Source organism: Staurois parvus, unplaced genomic scaffold, assembly GCF_062004578.1.
Source record: "Staurois parvus isolate SC_StPar_1 unplaced genomic scaffold, SC_StPar_1.0 ptg000287l, whole genome shotgun sequence".
Lineage (NCBI taxonomy): Eukaryota > Metazoa > Chordata > Amphibia > Anura > Ranidae > Staurois > Staurois parvus.
Window position 1 is genome coordinate 17,478,167 of NW_028318083.1, and position 11,628 is coordinate 17,489,794.

The 11,628-nt window shown below is 39.4% G+C and overlaps 1 pseudogene; it reads left to right on the forward strand.

The window, feature by feature from the left end:
- Positions 1-1,253: 1,253 nt before the first annotated feature.
- LOC149458405 (U2 spliceosomal RNA) lies at positions 1,254-1,369 on the forward strand (annotated as a pseudogene).
- The last annotated feature ends 10,259 nt before the right edge of the window (positions 1,370-11,628 follow it).

Below are 11,628 nucleotides of genomic sequence, written 5' to 3' on the forward strand. Positions count from 1 at the left end.
ATAATCTCTAATGTGAACACAGATCAGGTGATTTGAAAAAGGGTTGCAGAATGCTAAGAGAGCTGCCTTGGACAACATCAGTGCTTCGCTTGTGAATTATGGTGTTAAATTTCTCCACAGTGCCAGCAACTACAGAGGTCAGAAAGGGCATGTTTTATAACCTACTTACTGCTTGGTAAGAATATATTGTATTTATCCCTAATTTTCTGCACTGACAATTCCTAATATGTCATTGTGTGCCTCTAGGGCTGCTGAACAAAAAATAAGTATCTTTAAATGAATATTTTCTGTATACGGCTGGAGCTCTTCCCAATATTTAACTTAGAAATTGTCAATCCAGGGGTGTCAAATGGCTTATGTTCACAATATTATCATTCACAATGCCCTGTGCTCAATTACATACACAGAACAAATAGTACAAATCATTTACAGATACACAGTTTAACATAACACCCTCAATGACTTCCTTAAAATGACAAAAGTACTCTATATTGCAAGTAATACAAATAAAAAAATCAGAATTTTGGTAGGCCTACAATAATTTAAACTGGAGTACAGTTCAGGACACAGGACTTGTATTCTTAGACCATGAGTTATGTGCAGGCTACCATCAGGTGATTGGATACTGGAGAAAAAAAGGCTACCCATAGTGTGCATTCATATAACCCCACACACTGTGTGAGACTCCAGTTTTTTAGCAAGCAATACTGAGGATAGGACACGGGGAAGGGGTTGTGTCCTCTACTGTACTCCATGATAAAAAAAATGTACATGTAGGTCCACAGAGCTTGTAGGCATGGACCATGGGATATCCCCAGGCAATAAACTGTAAGAGCAGAGCAAATAGAACTGCCTACTGGGCCACAAAAACACAAAGGTTAAAGAACCCCAAAGCACTACAATTTCAGCTTAGATCCAATGCCTGAACATCCATCTGATAGGACTCGGAGAACATGCAAACAGAGGACAAGGTGGTGGCCTTGCAAATCTCAGATACAGATGCTTAATGCTGAAAGGCCCAAGTGACATCAACAGTCCTGTTGGAATGAACTTTCAAAGGAGGAACCCTTTCTTTAAGAGCGTAGGCAATGGATCGTACAGGATATAGGATCATACATAAGACAAAAGAGTTTTCAGCAAAGACAACCACATTCACCTAAGTAATATGACCGATTGGCCACATTTCTGTCCTCTCAACTACTTCTATAAGATCTGTGACTTTGATAAGCCTAATCATATATTATGTGTGTTCCATCGCTTCTCGGCCTTTTGGCTAAGATCAAGTGTAGTATCTGTTCTTATCAGTGTCCAGTGGGGGTGCTCCCGACCATTCTAGCTTTGCGGGGATGGTTGTTGTATAGTACCCTCACTGGTATGATGGGGTCCGGAAGGCTGAACCGGAGGGACAGAAACCAGGGAGCGCCACGATTCGCTCTGGGGCCTTGGGAGTAATTCCTATGGGAAAGCTGGAAAGACCCAGTACCTCCTGATTCGGACGGATCTACCTTGGTCTGGCCAGGGGCTGGGGACGCAAAAAGTCCGCAAACTCAGTGCCCCCTGGGGAAGACGCTCTCAGGGGTGTCACTAGTAACACTTGGGTGTGGGACCCCACGGTGTGAAGATGACACATGGCCACTGTTTTTCACCTCTTTTTGCACAGCGCCCTAAGGACCAGGTCTTTTGGCTAAGTCCAGGGCAATTTTTGCTACGGGCCTCAGGGCCTGTCTGTGCACAATTTGGCACGGTACCACTTTTTTAATTTTTTATTTATTCACTCCCACGTTTGTCACTTTTTACTTTACTTATGTGTGTGTTTTTCCACGGATGGAGGGTGTGGGTCCTCGGGCCTACTCTGAAGTCTAGGGGGAGGATGTGTGGCCTTTTGGTTCCTTCCTCCCCTGATCCCTAGGGGGCTTTCTCTTCGGGAGAGCCCCCTTGCCTAGTACTGGATATCCGGCTTCGGCTGGGCATAAGGAACGGTGGTGCACCAGGCCTTTTGGCCAGGAGGACCAAATGGGAACCTTGTCCCTGTCAGGAGCTTCGTGCCCCGGGGGATCAGGGTAACGGTTCAACCCCTTCGGGGGTAGGACAAGCACACCCCTAAGTGCACTTTTTCGTGTGGTGTTCGCACTTGCACATTTTTTGTGATCACTTACGGGTTTTTCGTTGTAGTTTGCACGTTTGCGGACTTAAAAAAAAAAAAAAAAATGTGTGTTCCATGGCTAATTTCTTTGCATCAAACCATCTACCTCATGTTAAGGAGTGTTTTTTTCGACTCCACAATGTTCAAAAGTATGTTTTTTTATATTCTATTAGTTTGTTGAGTTCAGCAACCCATTCTGCCATTTTGGGTGCTGTGTTGGAAACCATTTTCAATACTATCATTCTACGAGCTGAGAATAATAAATGTGTCACTGCAAGGTAAGTGTGTAAGTGTTGTTTTGTGGTTTCAAAACAGCCCAATATATAAGTAATTGGGGCATTATGTATACTGCATGCATAACTAATACACTGTTAATCTTGGCTATGACTATGTTTGAGTATCTCAAAAGTTTGGGACACCTCCACAGTAGATGTACGAGATCACCATGATTTGAGTTACAAATACTACTACATGGGATTTCACTGGCACATATTCTTTGGTGAACAGCCATAGTTTTGTAGATTCTATGTGATACAATATGTAGCTGGCAATTCGGTAGGATATCAGGAAGAGTGCCGGGGCTCCTGTGTGTTTGTGCAGCTGCCTCTCTCTCTTCCCCCCACACTGCACACAGGGAGAGGAAACAGTTAGTACAGCCATTCATCCTCTACCTTCTGATGATGTAGCAGTCTGGAACATTGGGACATGTAGTTTTGTGGAGGTGCTGCACTGTGCAGGCTAATGAGACTACAAACTAAAAGAGCCAGAGGGACACCTTGATATAGGAGGAGAGAGCAAAGTTTTTTCTGGACCTTGAACTCAAAAGTCTGGGTCTTTGCTGCTGGAAACTGGAGCTACACACATATAATATTACTGTGGTCTGGGTTAACTGCCATATTGTAGCCTAGCATTCATGTCAGTTATTTCACTGCATTCTAATGAATTCTTTCCCTGTTCTCTAATGTTGCATTACCATTTACTTTGCCTTTTTAATAATATATTTACGTAATGTACAATCCAATAACCTAGTGTTTAGTTTCTTTATGACAATATAGTTGGGTAATATTCTACTATCTCAGCTAATGTAGGTCATTGTAGTACACTATCGCCGGTCACTCCCCCTGATGACCTCTGCTGTGACAAAATGCATCAGATTGGGTCAGCAGATATGATGTCACCGCGCACGCTATAACGAGACAGTGACTGTTCAGATGTTATTACCTGTGTGCTTTGATGGCTTTTTGCCATTATAACCATGTGAGTATATATTTATCTGCGATATTAATACATTTATACATTGATCTTTACTACACTATGAGAACTTTCTTTAGTGTATATGTCATTGGTATGCCTGCGCTGGAGCATGTGATTTGAGCTAGCTTCTAGAGGATTTCAGGAGCCAGATATCCATTTATTCTGAGTGCTTTATGACCATATTTCCATATATGGTAACATGCCACCTGGTAAGGTATTTCATGTGCACTTGAGGTGATCATGTGATGTTTGGAGTATTCCTCTTAGTTTAATGGAAGAAACTGTCGAAGAATCCTTTTTGAACCTCTACACTGATATTGGGATCTATATGAACTTTCTATTTTTGCATTTTGTGGTTATTTTATGGACACTTAATATTGGTCGGATAATTATTATTATTTTGTTTCTCATGTATATTATTATCTTTTTTTAGCGCTGCACTGACGTATAATCATTTTTAGGGTTTGGTATCACAAATCTTTCTGCCAGCTGCTTCTTTTATAATCTTCCAAATGCGGGGTTGCTTTCCATGCATCAGTACACTATCATATAACCAGATGTGTTGGAGGAGATGGAAAGGTTCACAGAGTCATGGCAGAGAGCAGAGGACCTGTCATACCAAGCTGCTCCTTTGGGGGGAAGGTCTACAAATATAAAAAATGTTGTTAATCTATGAGAAATGGATAATGAAACCTTTGAGGTTGCATCAAGGCCATCATCCCACATCTCATTAGTCAGTTCTACAATTTGGTATCGACACATTTCCAATCAGAGGCAGATATACCAAACTGTGTCTGTACTGCATGTCTAAGCTGTATACAGTATATTGATAAACTACTTTTTTTTTAACAACATTTCTATTAAAAGGATTGAGCAGCATGAAGTTGGGGCACCATGTGAATGCCAGCATTCTTCCACATATGAAAATCTTAAAGTTTAGCTAACTCTGGTAAAGGGTAATTTTCCCATTTGAGACAGATGGTTACTGGCATTGCGTTTTGGTATTAAATGATGAATCCAGTGAGTGTAGGGGGTTAGCACCTTCATAAAACTACTTAGGATCTTCTGGCCCAATCCACAATGTGTTGAAGTTGGGAAGCAAGGACATTTAAAGTGATTGTAGAGGGTTTTTTTTTTCAAATTCACAAACCTTATACTTACGTGCTCAGTGAAATGGTTTTGCACAGAGTGGCCACAAACCTTTTCCTGGGGTCCTCCACTGGTGTTCTTGGCTCCTCCTGTTCTTTGACAGCCCCCATAGAAGGCAGCTTGCTATGTGGGCACTCATGAGGGCTTGATCCATAGCCAGCATTTGTGCATCTTTAGACACACACATTGTTACTCTGCTCTATTCTCTGTTCCCTCATCACAGGGTTTGACTGACAGCAGAAGGAGTCAACTTCTCCCACTATTGCCAAGTGTCCTGTGAGAAGAGAGAGATGGGAGAAGAGCTGCTGTAGATCAGTACAGCACTGGATCAAAATCGGTAAATGCTTAATGGGGGGGCTGGGGGGGGGCAACTTTTTAAAGGTTTTTTACCTTAATGCAGAAAATGCATTAAGGTAAAAAAAAACATTGTTGCCTTTATAACCACTTTAAGCTGGAATTGGGAACTGATAGACCTCCCAAATCTTTTGTATATTGTACAATTCCTAGCCATATCCCAGGTTGTTTTTCCTCCAGATTAGGTCATGGGACTGTTAATTTATTTTATTTATTTATCTTCCTAAGGGTTTGAGAGTAGGTCTAAAGGAAGGAGCATGGATTTGTACAAGTTAAAAATCAATACTGAATAGGCATTGAATTTAGTTAACAACTCCAGCACCTTAGTAAGGATCTCCTATCTGCTTGGAATAAAAGAGTGTCATCTGCATAGAGTGCCACTTTCTCCTCACTAGGTCCTCTCTTGAAACCCTGTATCTCAGTGTATTTTTACAGAAGAGTTGCAAGGGCTCTTATTGCTATGGCAAACAAAAGAGGGGATAAGGGACACCCCTGCCTGCTAACTCTGTTTAGATTAAAAGTGGAACATAAAGAATTATTTACCTTGGGGTTATCATTTAGGTAATGTGTCAATTAAATGAAGACTGGCCCAAATTCAAATGTCCCTACTCTTAAACACAATTTCCATTTAACTCTGTCAAATGCCTTGGCAATTTCCAATGACAACGGTGCTCTAATTCCTGGACTGTCCACTGGTACCTGTATGTATAGAAAAACTCTACCTATGTTAAGTGCAGTAGGCTTGTTTGGCATGAAACCTGTTTGGTTAGGTTGTATTATTTTTTGTACTATTCAAGTCAATCTTATTGCTATGGCCTTCCCTAATTTTGACACCTGTTTTGAAAAGGTACATGGAATAAGGGATCAGGATACTTTCCCTTTTTGGGAGGACTACTATTATGGCCTCATGCAAATAATCTGGAATTAAGAATGAAATCCACTCCAGATTTATAGCTGGGGAAGCTCATGATAGAAGATTCTAATTTGTCAATGGAGAGAGGATAATCAAGTAAGAGATGAGCTCCAGAAGGGAGGCAGGAAAGATCAGCAGTTTGTAGGAATTCTAGTAATTGTGGGATAGTATACAGGGGTTTTAAGGTATAGAACTTTTGGCAAGACCTAGTAAAATTAACCAGTATGTCTCTAGTGTTTGTATAGAGATTTCTTGTCCCATTTCTAATGGCATCAACATGCACATCTTTCAGTATGCCTCTATATACATGTAGCACTATCCTCTTAGTGAGTTGCAGAAGCTTTGGGTCCCCCTACAGTCCTGCACAGCCAGGCAACACACATTTCCCACAGACTTGCATCAAAGAGTCAGTAACCAGTCCTTGAGCTTGGGTTTTTTTTGGATTTTATAAGGGGAATTTCAACTTGGATGGAGTAAGCGGTGTATGGGATTCCCAATGGAACTGAGAAACTGAGGACAAATTCTTGGAACTATTTACCACAGCAAAACAATTTATTTTGGAGAGATAGCCAGCATCTTCTGTAGTACCACTCCAGATAAATCCTCTTCTTTACCCAGGTGTCTGGAGGAATCCCTGAGCAGAGGATCCGGTGTCTACCACTTTAAGAAATAAGTCAGACCTGGGAGGCGGTTTCCCACCAGAGTGCTCCTTCCCTTATATGGCCTAGGAGGTGCAGGCTTACTCACTCCTTCCATGCTACACAGGTGGTCCTCACTCTGGGGCCGGTGAGGGTCTGAGTTTTCTTCCTTCCAAGCTCTACTGCCTGTAGGTGAGCTGCTCTCCATTTGGGCCCCCACTAGAAATTCCAGAGGGCTGCTCTGCAGAGCTCTGACCAAGGAGTGACCCCTGCTAACTATCACACCCAGGCTGCTACTCAGCCCTCCTCACTAACAATTGGAGACTAGCTCCCCCTAGCTGACTAGGAGGGTGCTACATACATATTAACTTAACAGTGTCTTCTTTGTACTTAGCTTGTGAGTGATTTTAGCCTTTAATATAAAAAAGTTAGGCACGCGGTCTTGCAGTTTTGCACCTCTGGATAAGATTTTTGCCTTCGCACATTGAAAAGGATTTGTTACAGTAAGGCCTCATTCACATGGGTGTACCAATGCGCATGCCCTTGTAAAGGGACTGTCTTCACCTGCATGGGATTTTTCAGGTGCTTTGTGCAGACTCTTGCAGGCAGTCAGTTCAAATAAATGGCAGGTGGTTGGCTGCACAAACCTGCATGGGATTTTTCAGGTGCTTTGTGCAGACTCTTGCAGGCAGTCAGTTCAAATAAATGGCAGGTGGTTGGCTGCACAAACCTGCTTGATCTCCACGTGCATCCCGGTGTGAACATCCATGTGGCACCAATGCTGAATAGATCTGGATAGCAACAAACTGTTGGTTCCTCTTTGTTGACATTGCATTCTTTTTAGTGGACTAGTATGCTGTGTACCTGCACATTTTTAAATCTAAAACCTAGAAATGATCTTCTAGCAGAGTTATGCCTTACTCTTATAGTCTTTGGTTCTAGGTGCGCTGACATGAAGAAGGAAAGCTGTGTTTTTCAGCTTTTGTGTATTGATGTGGCATTGACAGCTGATGTTATTAGAGTAATACTATGGCTAGCAAGTATATTGAGGTGGAAGAGAGGGAGCCAACGACAGCTGGCCTGAGGGATCAGATAGCTTATGTCTTGCAATTAATGTATACTTGGAATATTGTAGATTGAGCAGAAGCAACAACAGTAAGTGGGTAAATAGAAAGTTAAAAACTGCCCTTATTCAGAAGAATGTCTTCAATACCATCAATAAAATAAAAGGTAAGTGTACACAAGGAAACAATTTTTATATGGGAAAGCAACTACTATCAACCAGTGATTCGGTTCAAATGTAAACACCAAGTAAAATGTGAGTTATGACATACACAAAGAGATAATTACCAAGGGTTTCCCCCACATGGTAAGGTTTATCTTAACTGAATATGCTCTGAAATCATGTTTCTTGGAATACATACTGTGTTTCTCTATGTTTTAAATGCATTGTGAAATAACTAAAATAAATATATAAATAATGGATATACCATGCATTCTAAATGCTATAATATAGTTACTGAAATGATAATTAACACAAAAATTAGTCATGCCAAGGAGGAATAGTGAGGCATCTCATTTGTAAAGAAATCTGCTGTACACATTTCTAAGATGCCAGCAATGATATGCTCTACTGCAGACCCACAATGCTTTAAATTAATGTATTTAAGGTCTAACCAGATGTGCGTGGTGTTCATATAGATTTTACGCATGCTAATGTCTCATTGTTATTCCATCTCGCAATTTGTACAGTAGATGAGAATGTCATTGTGCCCTAAGATTGTTGGTTACATTCAAGGACAAAGCATACTGCATTCCTTTCTACAGGTTTATACTCTAATAAAAAGAAGAATGTTGCAGTTCATTAAATTCTGTATTAGGGACCAAGGCACATCTAAATATTACACTTACTTTTAATATTAAGTTTGAAGGTGCCCTTTAGCTACTGTAACCCTTCCTGTAAAATACATATAAAGGATTGTACAAGAGCATTCTTTAAAAGGCTGTTCCATTTTTGTCCTTGAGGTACAAATCCATTGGAGAGCCCAAAAACTAAAACGCAAATGTTTCCTCTAACTTGCGTTAGAAAAGAAAACCTAAACATTCAGGACTGCAAGAACCTTTAAACCTGAATGCATTTATAGTAATAAAATAGAGCATGTTATTTACAATATTTTACACACAGTAGTGAATAAGAAGCACTTTTGCATGCCCTAGGGAAGACCTCTGATGATCTCTGGTATTAGTGAAGACTATAATAAGCGCCGAACTGGCAGCTGCATGTGTTGAGTGGATTGGTACATGTAAATATGTCTTGGCCAAGCCTTTACAGACTGCTATTTACAACATAAGGTTTTCCCTTTTACCCCCAATAAGCTGTGTTCCATTTCTGTACTGTATAACTTACAATGACAAATAAAAGTTATTTCTTCATACTGCCACATACTATGGTTGAAGTTCAAAATCTTTAGGACCACCTGTGTGGTGCACTTTAGGAAGCCCTGCAAGGTCCCTTACTAATTAGACTGTGTTTTATTAAGCAGCCTTGCTACTTGCCATTAGCCTTGAGCAATTAGTCAGGCCTAGCTATTATAAAAGAAAAGAAATTGCAGGTCTCTATAATGTTAGCCCTTTCAAGTTGTAAACTAAAGGCAAGGTCAACCTCTAGAATTCTATTCTATTAAGTCGACGAGATGTCTTATATGCATGGCAGATTCGCTGCCCATGAGATCACATGTCTAAAGCAATCAACTGAAAGGTGATGAAGTTGAAGTGTAGCTAAATAAGATACATATGGTATAGAGTTTGTTAAATTCCTAGTCTCGTCAACTCTTTTCCCTCGTGTCAAGACAAAGAGCGAGTTAGAAAATCAATAGTTTAATCCAATTGAGACAAGATGGCTTATCCAGCATCTTTTATTTTCTGTAAATGCTGTTCAATCAAACAGAACTGTATTTCTGTAAGTGAGAGGAATCTATTTTATGACAGCTGACAAATAAGATAATTATTTCAGAGTTTCACAGTAATTGCAGTGTAATAATTGAATAGTCAAAAAGACAGCTTATCTTGAAACGTATTTGGAAAAAAAGGCTCATTTCACCTTTCTACATTCTATAAGTTTTACTAAATTTATAAATGCAGGTTTTGTAAAACTAAGCTATCTGTAGAATTACTATTTGGTGTGACATTGTTAGAACTGTAAACAAATATAGAAATACATGGTCATTTATATGACTTCTTGCTTTCCTGCTGCTATAGCAAAAATCATGAATTTCTATATAAAACTTTTTATGATTTTTATTATTACTTATTTATTATTTTCAAAATAGAGAAAACCCTAAATAAGCAATGTAGTCACATTAATCTGTCACACTGCCAACTACCAGTGTGAGCACTGTTCGTTACCACAAATTTTTATTCTGATTATTTTCAGTTACCCTTAGAAAACCTGCCAATATCAGGGTTCACTTGAGAGATATACCTCTCTGTCCCTGCATGCTGTTAGAGATTTCTTCAAGACCCTGTAGGGTACATTGTTATGTCCTAGGAGTGTACAGCCATAGAATTATTCAAGTCCCTTTAAATATATCCACTTGTCTTTTGAGCCTGGTGGAACCACTAGCCCCCACTCATGCAGCCAGGACATCTTTAGGTTTTCTTTTGTTCTCTACTGCTCCCACACTGTATTTTTGGACATTGCTAGTCAATACCGCACTCCCACTTTAAAAAACTACATATGAGTCTAGTGATTTCACCAAAAAATTCTATGTATATAACAAAAAATGAACTGAAGCTCTTCATAAGAAGTAAATTACTAATATATGAATCCCAAATAATACAATAAAATGGCCTACAACAGGTGAAAACACAATAGTTATAAAAACACTGGCAGCATCCTATGCACAGTGTGATGACATCATCAGGTTTGCTCTACCCAGGCATCATCATACTGTGCATAGGAAGCCTCCAGTGTTCCGTGCAAAGCATTTTGCAGCCATGGCATTTCTTCTTTTGGATAAGTATACTGTGGTTTTATTAAAAGAGGAGTTTATTTTGTGATGGGGCATTAGATTAATATAAGTGGCTTTATTGGCAATATAACATTGAATAAAGGAAAGAAGTGTGCACTATTTGTTTCTTCTTGTTTCTTTGAGTCCCTCTTACAGCCTAGGTGGCTTGCCATTTTAACCATTTGTCTACATCAAGCTTAAGCCTGGCTGGCCTGCTTTCAGACAGATGTAATCCACTCAATTAGCAAGTGCTTATAGACCTGCTATAACTAAGGGGTTTATATGTAAGGTAAGCAGTTTGTATGTCACCAGGAATAAAGGGAAAAGCACATTTTGGAAGAACTTTTTTCACATGGAGATTTTATGCATGAAGAACACTGTTATTTGATAAGCTGGACAATTTTGTTGTTTTAGTGGACTTTGGATATTGCACTTTTCTCTGTGATAATTTTGATTTTCAAAAGTAGTTGGGGTATTTTTATATGTATTGATGTACACAGTACACTGAAGTGTGTTTAATTATGGCACATATATTTAGCTTCTTATGAGTAGTATTATTATTATTATTGTTATTATTATTATACAGGATTTATAAAGCGCCAACAGTTTGCGCAGTGTTTTACAAAATGAAGGTAGACATTACAGTTACAATACAATTTAGTACAAGAGGAAACAGAGGGTCCTGCTCGTTAGAGCTTACAATCTAGGAGGAAGGGTTGAGTGATACAAAAGGTAATAGCTGTGGGGGGATGAGCTGATGGAGGAAATAAATGGCAGTTTACTAGGTAGAAGCAAGACAGACTTCTTATGAGTATAGTGCATTAGGTTTTCACCTGTTGTAGGCAGTCTTGATGTATTATTTCTGATGTATTATTTGGGATTCATATATTAGTAATATATCTTATGAAGTGCTACACGTTTTGTTATATTTTGCATTGGTATGAAACACTACATCAAGTGCTTGCTAGCTGATAGAATGTCAGGATATTTTACAAAATTGCATTTTTGTCTTTTATATTTTAGTTTACCTCCAAGGATACCAATACCAAATAAAAGTTTTATTACACAGAGTTTGTGTAAAAAAGGTGAGGCATGAAGCGACATTTTGTTACTTTCTTTACAAGCTATCAATTAGAGATGAGCGAATTATTCAAAAATTCGGTTCGG